This window comes from Carettochelys insculpta, chromosome 3 (assembly GCF_033958435.1).
Source record: "Carettochelys insculpta isolate YL-2023 chromosome 3, ASM3395843v1, whole genome shotgun sequence".
Classification (NCBI taxonomy): Eukaryota; Metazoa; Chordata; order Testudines; family Carettochelyidae; genus Carettochelys; species Carettochelys insculpta.
Genome location: NC_134139.1, coordinates 1,053,884 through 1,064,114, shown reverse-complemented (window position 1 = coordinate 1,064,114; position 10,231 = coordinate 1,053,884).

Here is a 10,231-nt window from a genome sequence, read left to right as displayed (position 1 = left end):
CACAGAGAACTGGTGTGCTGAAGCAAGGGACTCAGCTTAGTTGGTTTAACGGCCAGCTATTAAACCAACTGAGTTGAGTCCTTGCTTCAGCATGCCTGGGCGCTGTGAGCAGCCCCTGCATGGGCGAGCTGGCTCAGCTGCGATAAAAGCAGGTGACTGGTAAAGAACCATGTAGAGCTCCTTCCTGGAAAGAAGAGTCAGTGTTGTGTGAGGGTGGTTTGAGGTTGGGTGGTGGTGGAGGATGGGCTAGAGGGGTGGCTGGGGTTGCCTGGCTCTGGGGAAGGGGCATGGGGGTAAGAGCATGGGACTGATGGTGCCTGGCTTGGGGAGAGGAGAGGAGGGACCTGGAGGTCAGGGTTTGAGCCGTGCTGTCCAGTAAGTCAATAGCACAGTGTGGCAAAGCGGCTTCGACAGCGTGGCTCGGGTGGAGTGGGGTTCTGGCAGCTGGCGACTGGCCAGCCAGGGATGTACCAGGCACCCACAAGTTAGGGGCTGTGCCAGCAGCCTAGCCAGTCCATAGTCTGCCTCAGTGCTGAGACCAGGGCCAGCACAGTGTCTGGCACCCTAGCCAGGGCTGGAGTTGGTCTCTGCAGGGCCCAGGACACACCTGCAGCTCTGGGGCACTGCTGGTGCCCACGCGTCCGGGCTATGTCCAGCATGGGGCTGGAACTGGCCTTTGCGGCCATTAGCTGGAGGTGGCCGGGCTGGTGTCAGCCCAGCAGGTCAGGGGGCCATGGGGCTTGGGGGGGCACTAAGGCTCGGGCTGCTGGCATGTGGCTGCTGTCGTCACTGGCAGTGTTCAGGAGGGGTGGGGGGATAAGGTGCCTGGATGCTTGGCAGGGGGAGGGGGAACATGTGGTGATTTGTGCAAGTGGGTTTGGACACCACTGGGTTACAGGGTGGGCTGGGAGTGCTGGGAGGGGGTAAGAGCCAGGCACAGCCCCAGGGCAGGTCCTAGGCTCGTACTGGAGCACACCAACAGTGGGAACAGCAGTTGCAATTAGTTAGGGAAACTCTAAGGACCTTTGGATTAATTGACCCCTCAGAGCACACAGGCACAGGGTCCTGGTGCTGCTGGAGCAGGTTCCCATCAGCGCTGCGAACACCTGACTTCCGGGCAGCAGCCCGTTTGTTCAGATGTTTCAATTTTTTAAACATGGAGACAACGTTTGGCGTATTTGTGAAGTTCTGCAGATGGGAACACCTGAAATTTCAGGACAGTGTCTCCATTGCTGCACTGTCTTGCCCAAATTCAATGTTAACTGCTCACTGACTACAAATCTCAGGGCTGTGCCTCTCAGTAGAGACGGCAGGGCAATTTTCTTGGACAGGAAATGTATTGTCAGCATATCAGAAAGCCACTGTGATTTGTTACCCTCTGACTAGGAATATAACCCAAGCTTCTCACATGCTCTGCTTTCCTTCCCTCTTTTACAGGGCTAGCATAAATTGGCTTCTGTAATACAAAATGTCATTCACTTACACTTAAAAGCAACAAACTGGTTTTATATCAGATCTCAGCCTTAACAAGCCAGCTGACAGGCTGTAGTTCTAGCAGCCACAAAGCTCATGCTGATCTTTTCCAGAAAATTAGAAAATAACTTTTTTACCTAATGTTATACTCACTGCTCCACCTCGGTGTACATATTTTGTACCCACGTGCACTTCTGCTGAGCTGCTATCCCTTTGAAACACCTTCAGGGACGAAAGCATTGAAGGAAGCTGTTGGTTTTGAAAGCAAGATTGCTCAGAAAATTAGACATCACCCAGCACGCGCTGGGGTTATTGATGAACTTCACTGCTAGTCCTAGATTAAGCTAACTGTACAATCTGCTCGCGGTTCACTCATGACATTCATAAATCGGCAACACAAGCTGGCGCAATGCGAGATCTGACAGAGCAAGAGACCAGCTCCCTGACGGGGCTCCAACACCTTCTCACAACTGCCTGGTTCTTGCACGTACGTCGGGAAGATTTCCTGGTATAACCTGGCTGCAGTGTTGTGTTCCAGTGATACACAGCAGGCGAACAGCGAACACGAGGAGAGCGCAGGACAAACAGTTTATTCGCTAAAACACCGATTTTGGGGTTGACCAAAACTATTAGCAAATTGGATGAACAGTTTCAGTAAAACAAAAATGTTTTTTAAAAAGTCAAAACTTATTTTGACCTTCTCAGAGTGAAACGTTTCCACTTTGTTCAAAATGCCACTAGAGGTGCTGAAACAAAACCAGAACCACCCCCAAACCGGAAACAAGCCCATCACCGTCTCCTGGATGTTTCCTTGGAAGCTCCATGTTTCTTCACTGGTGCTGGGGCAGCCCATTTGGTGCTAGCACAAGCCAGGAGAGCAGGGGAGCTGCTGTTTGGTACACGGTCTGAGTAGGAAGTTACACAACTGCCTCCCCCAGGCTTTCCTTGGTCTTCAACTTCAACCTCTACAGATCCACCAGTGAACCCTGAGGTCCGACTCCCCCAGATACTGGGTCACACAGTGGCAATGGCTCATGCAAAGCCCAGTGGCTGAAGCACGTCCCAGCACCAGAACCCCGCAGACGAAACTGAAGCACCTGACCACTCAAACAGCGATGGATGGCCACAAATCCTCAGTGGGCTGCACAAGTGGCCCTCCTTCACCTCTGTGGGCTGCAGCTGCCTGCACCTCAGTGGGGCTCCACCTGCGGGCCTGGGCACCCCTTCCCCACACAGCTCTCATGCACTTACCTGCTCCTTTCCCCTGGCTCCCAGAGCTGCAACAGCTGCTTCCTGGCATCCCAGCTCTGGGAGGGGGAGAGGAGCAAGGGGGAAGCACAGATCAGGTGCTTTGCACTCTATGAAGTGCTGGCAGGAGGGGCAGGTGTAAGGCGTGAAGGGCCCCAGTGGGGAGGGAGCAGCCTGAGGTCCCTGGGCTGCAGGTGGTGCCCCTGTGAGCTGCAGGCCGCAGGATGCCCACCCCTGCTCTAAAAGGAAACACTGAAACCATCCAATGGAAGATTACGTGGGCCCCAGGGCCGTATGCAAACTCAGAGACAGGAGGAAATCTTGTCAAAGCGAGACAGAGGTTCCAACAGCTGCAGGAAGGGAGGGAGCTGGGCTGGGTGACTCCACGATTCTACACCCACACAAAGAGGTGCCGCCGAAGGAAATGTCTCCAGCAGGGCCCCAGTGCTCACACCTCTGGAGTGGAGCAGGCCTGGGCAGTTGCTCAGAGAAGACATCTGGGCTCTGCCTCTGCTCTTCCCTTCCCACGCCAGAGGGAGCCACAGCCCCTGTAACCGCTGCGAGCTGTACCTGGTCTCCGCTACCTGAGAAGGCTCAGACACACCGGGAGGATGGCATGGGAGTTCTGCTGCAGTGGAAGCCGCTGAAGGCAGCAGGTCCATCTAATGCACTTTATGCGATGACTGAGTGGGCAGTGACTGCTGAAGACAGGCAAATTAACGTGCAGCTAATCAACGTTCTCTGCCTCGCTTGGTCTAATCCAAGGTGGAAATGTGACAAGCGTTCTCGGTGCAGAGACTAGCAGGTACCAGCCTGGCTGCCGATCGCCTTCCCCAGCAGCGCACCGAGCACCGCCTGGCGAACCGGCAGTAAGTGGTGTGGTGAACTTCGACCTGCAGAGCTGTGCAACGCTGGCTGGCGTGGGAGAGACTCCGACTGCCACGTCCCCTTGCAGCAGACAGAGCTCAGCGTCCCCGGGGCAGCGGTGCCCAGCCTGGAGATTAGATTCTGAGCAGCGCTGACTGACCCGGAGGAGCTCCGAGTACCTCAGCCACGCCCCAGGCAAGGTCTAGGAGACAGCAGCATTTCTCTCACACACACTTCAATGCCTGCGGTATCGGACACCAGTGCACGTGTGCGAGGCACGTTGCACACCGCTGGGGCTGTGGCAATACAGGACAAGGAACCGCACACATGGCGTTTCAGCTCCGGTGGCAAGTCCCTTCTCTGCTCTTCCCACAGCCTGGCTCAGCGCGGAGCGGACAAAGCACAGCCAGGGCCGGTTCCAGCCGCTCCAACATTCCTGTCTGGCCCACTGAGACTCCCGGCAATCGAAGAAATGAGGCCCTGGCCCTTTAAATCACACCAGAGCCTGGGCAGCGCAGGCCAGGCGGTGCTGAAGGGCCGGGCTGGGGGTGGCTAGCCCCAGCCCTGGCTAAGGTCCTTCTGAGTGGCATGGCTGTGCAGCTGCCTGTTCAGCCCTGTGCATGGGCGCAGGCCTGCATCAGGGAGATGTGCCTCTCCCCAGCCCCGAAGCTGCTGCAGCCAGGCAGAGGTGCCTCCACCCCAGCCCCGACATAGGGCTGCCACAGCCAGGAGACAAATGCCCCTTCTTGATCCCTCCAGCCTGCCCCAGGCCTGCCCCGGCTGGGGGATAGGCGCCCCTGCCCTGGCTGTGCCTGCTGGAGCTGCTGTGGATGTGGAGCAGTGCTTCTCACTTGGCTTCATACTGCTGTGGTCAGCAAGAGGTGGGAGTGGCCCTCCCCTCGGAACAGCCTGCAAACTGAACCCCTCATCTCCAGCCCCACCCCAGGGCCTGCAGCCCTCCCGCACCTCAGCCCCGTGTCCCGGCCGATGCATGGAACGACTTTCACTATGCAGCACATCCCCTCCAGACTGGTGCGCAGAGCAGGAGTCATTCTGCACACAGACATAAACAGGCAAAGCCGCCCCCGCCCCTCGCTGGGGCCCAGAGCCAGCCATGACCACTTACCAGATTTCATGGAGTCAGCTCCCTGAGAAAGTTGTTGCCACCCCTTGGCTTACAGCATGTCATGGCCAGGTACCAGAGGGGGAGCCGTGTTAGCTTACACCAGCACAAACAACAAGAAGTCCTGTGGCACCTTATAGGCTAACAGATTTATTGGAGCATCAGCTTTCGTGGGCATGAGGAAGCGGGTCTTTGCCACAAAAGCTTATGCTCCAATAAATCTGTTAGTCTGAAAGGCGCCACAGGACTTCTCATGTCACCGACGTGTTCCCTCCACTGGCGACCCCACAATGGCTGCATGGCACAGCAGTAACTGCCCACACGACAGGGCGCATTACAACGGCGTTTCATGTAGTTTTCCTTTCTCATTTCTAGGGCAGCTGGAAAAAGAGGAGACAGCACCAGACAAGCAGCCGGCCCACCGCGGACTGCCAAGTGTACGAGGCTAACTATTTTAAATACGTTACCTAGCTAATAGACATGGGGGTAACACTATTGACAATACCATTTACAGGTTCTACATGGAGCTGAAGGGAGGATGCAGGACCCTGACTCAGTGGTGTCAGTATTTCCCCTCAGGGTGGCTCTGCAAAGAGCCTCATCGATGGGAAATTGACAAAATCTCTTAGCACAGCACAGCACACTGGCTGAAAACCACGGCTCTAGCGCAGCACTGCTGGTAGGTCATGAAAGGCCAGCATGAGGGATCGCTTAGAAATGCACCGCACTCCACAGCAAAGAGCATCCAATCTTCTCCTTCAGCTAGTCTTGGACAACCTCGAACCCACGCACACAGATCCGCTGCACTGGCTGAGCACACAGGACAACTTCCTACAGTGGAAGTCAGGGGTTGTGAATCTTTGGTATCTTCGGTATTTGCTTGGACTGAGGACCCGCCCATCTGACAAGGTCAAGGCACGATAACTCCTGTCACTGATTCATCAGTCCTCATTCTGCTGCCCTTCCCCCATCGCCATATGCCCACTCCCCTGCCTTCTCCATGCCTTGCAGACACCCTACTGCCGCCTCCTCCGGCCCTCCCAATCCCAGTCCCCCAGGTGAATCTTCTGTCTCACCTCCGGCAACTCTGCCTCAGCCTGTGACCTCCCGGCACCCTACTCTCCTCTGTAATGTCACAGCTCTCCCAGCCCTCCCGCTCTGCAGTAGATCACACTCTGCAGCGAGCCAATTCCCGTTTGCTAGGCTGTTCATCTGCTTGGATTTGGATTTGAATTCCAGTTGCCGTGGCAGTTACAGAGAGAGAGAGAGAGAGAGAGAGAGACTGACTGTGTGTGTGAGAGAGTGTGTGTGAGAGAGAGAGAGACTGTGTGTGTGTGTGTGTATGTGTGAGAGAGAGAGACTGTGTGTGTGTGTGTGTGTGTGTGTGTGTGTGATAGAGAGAGAGAGACTGTGTGTGTGTGTGTGAGAGATAGAGAGAGTGTGTGTGTGTGAGTGAGAGAGAGAGAGAGAGAGAGAGAGAGAGAGAGAGAGAGTGTGTGTGTGTGTGTGTGTGTGTGTGTGTGTGTGTGTGTGTGTGAGAGAGAGAGAGACTCACCGGGGCAGGAGGGACCAAAGGAGAGAAGCTTCAGGCTAGCGGTCAGCAGAAACATGACCGGGGGGAGCTGCAAACAGCGGGCTGCTAACGGGAGTTTGCCTGCGAGTCTGCCTTAGTGGGAGCCCCACATTATTATTTTTTCTTTTTTTTATAGTTTGTTTCTCTTCTGCCCTTTAAGGCGGCTCTAATATCTCCTGAGGGAATTCTCTACAGAAAGGGGCAAATGGACGGTGCCAAGGCAGCTGCTGTGACCTGCGCAGCAGGTGCTGTGTGTGTCTGCCTCCCGGAGGATAGAAAGGGATTTCGTACATAGCAAGTGTGAGCCGGTCGCCATCTTGGAACTAAAGGTTAGAGGGCTTGAGGCACAAACATCAACCCTCCGGTCCGTCAGAGGCGGCGAAGACTTCCTTGACAGAAGGCAGCATTTAGTCCTGCAGGCACAGCCGGCTGGGCAGCCAGTGAGGGCAGTGAAAACTGAGGAAGAAAACTGGAAGCATGTAACCTCCAGGAGACCAAAGTCAGCTCCATTATCATAGAACAATAGAGCTGGAAGAGACCTAAAAAAGCCATCAAATCCAGCCCCCTGACCTAGGCAGGACCAAACCCATCAGATCAGCACAGCCAGGGCTTTGTCGAGGTGAGACTTAAACACCTCCAGGGATGGGGACTCCACTACTTCCCTGGGTAGACCATTCCAATGCTTCACCACCCTCCTAGTGAAAAGGTTTTTCCTAACGTTCAACCTGGACCTTCCCAACCGCAACTTGAGACCATTGTTCCGTGTTCTCCCACCTGTGACCACTATCTCCAATTCCTGTAGAGGTAAGCAAGCGCTGTCAGGCTCTCTGCGGTGGAGAATGCTGTGGCAGAGACCGCTCAGAGAAGGGATCAGAAGATGACCCCACTGGCTGGAAGGCCTGGAATGCTGGTCCTAGGCATGGCAGTTCTACAGCCACCACCCCCAAGAGAAGACGCCCTCCTATGAGGGACAGAGTCATCCACCTGCCGTCTAGACCTGGAATCTCGGGAAGTTTGCTGCTTTCCAGGAGCTAGAATCCAGGATGTGACAGACAGACTTGGAAAAATCAAACCTGTGGATTATTATCCCTTCCTACTTTTCCATGTAGGAACCAATGACATAGCAAAGAACAACCTTGAGTGGATCACTGCAGATTATATAACTCTGGGAAGGGAGGTCAAGGAATATGGAGCCCAGGTGTGTTCTTGTCCATTCTCCCTGTTGAAGGAAGGGGTCCAGATACACATTGTCAAATCATGGAAGTAAATGCATGGTTGTGCAGGTGGCGTCAGAGAGAGGGATTTGGTCTCTTGGACCATGGGATTGTGTTTTGAGAACAAGGATTGCAGGATCCTGACAAAAGCAAGGAAGTTGAGCAGTAAAATACAGACCTTTGATTTCAGAACAGCAGACTTTGACTCCCTGATAGAACTGATGAGCAGGATCCCCTTGGAAACTAATATGAAGTGGAAAGGAGTTCAGGAGAACTGGCAGTATTTTAAAGAGGTCTTATTGAGGGCACAGGAACAAACCATCCTGATGCGCAGTAAGAAAAGCAAATATGGTAGGCAACCAGCTTGGCTTATAAGGGAAATCCTTGGCGAGGTTAAACTCAAAGGCTGTGTCTACACTAGCCCAAAACTTCAAAATGGCCACACAAGATTACTAATGAAGCGCTGAAATACATATTCAGTGCCTTATTAGCATGCGGGCGGCCACAGCACTTCAAAATTGCCGCAGCTCACCACCGCACAGCTCGTCCAGACGGGGCTCCTTTTCGAAAGGACCCCAGCAACTTCAAAATCCCCTTATTCCTATGAGCACTTTCCCTTACTCCTTCAATTTCGAAGTGTCGCAGCTGCCTACATGCTAATGAGGCACTGAATATGTATTTCAGCACTTCATTAGTAATCTTCAAATAGCTATTTACATGGACATTTCCAAGCTTTGGGCTAGTGTAGACAAAGCCAAAAAGGATGCATATAAGAAGTGGAGACTTGGACAGAGGACTAAGAGGAGTATAAATATATGGCTGGAGAATGGTGGGGGGTAATCAGAAAAGTGAAAGCACAATTGGAACTGCAGCTAGCAAGGAATATGAAGGGCAACAAGAAGAGTTTCTACAGGCATGTTATTATGCAGGGTGTGGGACTGTTACTGGATGACATGATGTGGTAAAGGCTGAAGTACTCAATGCTTTTTTTGCCTCAGTCTTCAAGTACAAGGTCAGTTCCCCAACTACGGCACTAGGCAATGCAGTATGGGAACGTGGAGGGCAGCCCTCGGTAGGGAAAAAACATGTTAAGAGCTATTTAGAAAAGCTAGATGCACACAAATCCATGGGTCCGGATTTAATATACCCAAGGGAACTGAGGGAATTGGCAGATGTCATTGCAGAGCCTTTGGCTACTATCTTTGAAAACTCATGGCGATCGGGTGAGGTCCCACATGACTGGAAAAAGGCAAATGTAGTGCCCATCTTTAAAAAGGAAAGAAAGATAATCCAGGGAACTATAGACTGGTCAGCCTTACCTCATTCCCTGGAAAAATCATGGAGAGGATCCTCAAGGAATCCATTTTGGAGCACTTGAAAGAGGGAAAAGTAATCTAAAGTAGTCAACATGGATTCACCAAGGGCAACTCCTGCCTGACCAACCTGATTAGCTTCTGTGATGAGGTAACTGGCTCTGTGGACATGGGAAAGTCAATGGATGTGATATACATTGACTTTAGCAAAAGTTTTGATACAGTCTTCCACAAACTTCTTGCCCGTAAGTTAAGGAAGTATGGATTGGATCCATGGACTATAAGATGGATAGAAAATTGGCTTGATGGACAGGCCCAATGGGTAGTGGTCAATGGCTCAGATTCTGGTTGGCAGTCAGTTTCAAGTGTAGTGCCCCAAGGATCAGTTCTAGGGCTGGTACTGTTCAATATCTCTATTGACGACGTGGAGGAGGTGACGGATTGCACCCTCAACAAATTTGCAGATGACACTAAGCTAGGGGGTCAGGTAGATACACTGGAGGGCAGGGATAGGGTCCAGAGTGATCTAGACAAATTGGAGGATTGGGCCAAAAGAAATCAGATGAGGTGCAATAAGGACAAGTATAGAGTCCTGCTCTTGGAACAGAAGAATCCCAAGCATTGTTACAGGCTGGGGACCAACTGGCTAACTAGCAGTGCAGCAGAAAAGGACCTGGGGATTACAGTGGATGAGAGGCTGGATATGAGTCCACAGTGTGCCCTTGCAAGAACACTAACTGCATATTGGGGTGCATTAGGAGAAGTATTTCCAGCAGATCTAGAGAAGTTATTATTTTTAGAGGCCCAACTTAAATGTATACCCCAAATTAAAAACACAGTAAGAGACCTAAAAAAGAGCCACCGTGGCTCAATAACCATGTAAAAGAGGCAGTGAGAGATAAAAAGGCATCTTTTAAAAAGTGGAAGTCAAATCCTAGTGATCAAAATAGAAAGGAACATAAACACTGCCAAATTAAATGTAAAAATGTAATAAGAAAAGTCAAAAAAGATTTTGAGGAACAGTTAGCCATAAATTCAAAAAACAATAGTAAAATGTTTTTTTAAGTACATTAGAAGCAGGAAGCCTGCTAAAAAAGCAGTGGGGCCCCTGGACGATAGAGACATAAAAGGAGCAATCAAGGAGGATAATGCCATTGTGGAAAAACTAAATAATTTCTTTGCCTCAATCTTCATGGCTGAGGATGTTAGAGAGATTCCCAAATCTGAGCCGTCCTTTATAGGTGACAAATCTGAGGAACTGTCCCAGATTGAAGTGTCATTAGAGGAGGTTTTGGAACTAACTGATAAGCTAAACACTCACAAGTATCTGGGACCGGATGGTATTCACCCAAGGGTTCTGAAAGAACTCAAATGTGAAATTGTGGAACTATTAACAATGGTTTGTAACCTATCCTTTAAA